Below are 2,554 nucleotides of genomic sequence, written 5' to 3'. Positions count from 1 at the left end.
GCTGGAGTTGGGTTATAGGACTGGGACAGAGGCCGGGCTGGGGTATAGGGCTGGGGTATAGGGCTGGGGCTGGGGTATAGGGCTAGGGCTGGGGTATAGGGCTGGAGTTGGGTTATAGGACTGGGACAGAGGCCGGGCTGGGGTATAGGGCTGGGGTATAGGGCTGGGGTATAGGGCTGGGGCTGGGGTATAGGGCTGGGGTATAGGGTATGGGGTATAGGGCTGGAGTTGGGTTATAGGACTGGGGCAGAGGTATAGGGCTGGGGGGCTGGGGTATAGGGCTGGGGTATAGGGCTAGGTGGGGCTGGGGTATAGGGCTGGGGTATAGGGCTGGGGTATAGGGCTGGGGCTGGGGTATAGGGCTAGGGCTGGAGTTGGGTTATAGGACTGGGGTATAGGGCTGGGTTGGGTTATAGGACTGGGACAGAGGCCGGACTGGGGCTGGGGTATAGGGCTGGGGTATAGGGCTGGGGCTGGGGTATAGGGCTGGGGTATAGGGCTGGAGTTGGGTTATAGGACTGGGTATAGGGCTGGGGTATAGGACTGGGGTATAGGGCTGGGGTATAGGGTTGGGGCTGGGGTATAGGGCTGGGGTATAGGGCTGGAGTTGGGTTATAGGACTGGGGTATAGGACTGGGGTATAGGGCTGGGGTATAGGGCTGGGGCTGGGGTATAGGGCTGGGGTATAGGGCTGGGGTATAGGGCTGGGGTATAGGGCTGGGGCTGGGGTATAGGGCTAGGGTATAGGGCTGAGGCTGGGGTATAGGGCTGGGGTATAGGGCTGGGGTATAGGGCTGGGGCTGGGGTATAGGGCTGGGGTATAGGGCTGGGACTGGGGTATAGGGCTGGGGTATAGGGCTGGAGTTGGGTTATAGGACTAGGGTATAGGACTGGGGTATAGGGCTGGGGTATAGGGCTGGGGCTGGGGTATAGGGCTGGGGTATAGGGCTGAGGCTGGGGTATAGGGCTGGGGTATAGGGCTGGGGCTGGGGTATAGGGCTGGGGTATAGGGCTGGGGTATAGGGCTGGGGTATAGGGCTGGGGGCTGGGGCTGGGGTATAGGGCTGGGGTATAGGGCTGGGGTATAGGGCTGAGTATAGGGCTGGGTATAGGGCTGGAGTATAGGGCTGGGGCTGGGGTATAGGGCTGGGGTATAGGGTTGGGTATAGGGCTGGGGCTGGGGTATAGGACTGGGGCTGGGGTATAGGGTTGGGGTATAGGGCTGGAGTTGGGTTATAGGGCTGGGGTATAGGGCTGGGGCTGGGGTATAGGGCTGGAGTATGGGGCTGGGGTATAGGGCTGGGGCTGGGGTATAGGGCTGGGGTATAGGGCTGGGGTATAGTGCTGGGGTATAGTGCTGGGGTATAGGTCTGGGGTATAGAGCTGGGGCTGGGGTGTACTGTTGGGGAGCTTCCTCTCCTCTCACCAATAGGGCTCTCCTCTCCCCAACAGGGCTCTCCTCTCCCCAACAGGGATCTCCTCTCACCAATAGGCCTCTCCTCTCACCAACAGGGCTCTCCTTTCCCTAATAGGGCTCTCACCAATAGGGCTCTGCTCTCACCAACAGGGCTCTCCTCTCCCCAACAGGGCTCTCCTCTCCCCAACAGGGCTCTCCTCTCACCAACAGGGCTCTCCTCTCACCAACAGGGCTCTCCTCTCACCAACAGGGCTCTCACCAATAGGGCTCTCCTCTCACCAACAGGGCTCTCCTCTCCCCAACAGGGAACTCCTCTCCCCAACAAGGCTCTCCTCTCACCAACAGGGCTCTCCTCTCACCAACAGGGCTCTCCTCTCACCAACAGGGCTCTCCTCTCACCAACAGGGCTCTCCCCAATAGGGCTCTCCTCTCACCAACAGGGCTCTCCTTTCACCAACAGGGCTCTCACCAATAGGGCTCTCCTCTCACCAACAGGGCTCGCTCCCCCAACAGGGCTCTCCCTCAAACAGGGCTCTCCTCTCACCAACAGGGCTCTCCTCTCCCCAACAGGGCTCTCCTCTCCCCAACAGGGCTCTCCTCTCCCCAACAGGGCTCTCCTCTCACCAACAGGGCTCTCCTCTCCCAACAGGGCTCTCCTCTCACCAACAGGGCTCTCCTCTCACCAACAGGGCTCTCACCAATAGGGCTCTCCTCTCACCAACAGGGCTCTCCTCTCCCCAACAGGGCTCTCCTCTCCCAACAGGGATCTCCTCTCACCAACAGGGCTCTCCTCTCCCCAACAGGGCTCTCCTCTCACCAACAGGGATCTCCTCTCACCAACAGGGCTCTCCTCTCACCAACAGGGCTCTCCTCTCACCAAAAGGGCTCTCCTCTCCCCAACAGGCCTCTCCTCTCACCAACAGGGCTCTCCTCTCCCCAACAGGGCTCTCCTCTCCCCAACAGGGCTCTCCTCTCCCCAACAGGGCTCTCCTCTCCCCCAACAGGGATCTCCTCTCACCAACAGGGCTCTCTCTCAACAGGGCTCCCCAACAGGGCTCTCCTCTCCCCAAAGGGCTCTCCTCTCCCCAACAGGGCCTCCTCCCCAACAGGGCTCTCTCTCCCCAACAGGGCTCTCCT

Source organism: Oncorhynchus keta, unplaced genomic scaffold (genome assembly GCF_023373465.1).
Source record: "Oncorhynchus keta strain PuntledgeMale-10-30-2019 unplaced genomic scaffold, Oket_V2 Un_contig_2511_pilon_pilon, whole genome shotgun sequence".
NCBI lineage: Eukaryota > Metazoa > Chordata > Actinopteri > Salmoniformes > Salmonidae > Oncorhynchus > Oncorhynchus keta.
The sequence above is the reverse complement of the archived record's forward strand: the minus strand, read 5'-3'. Positions refer to the sequence as shown.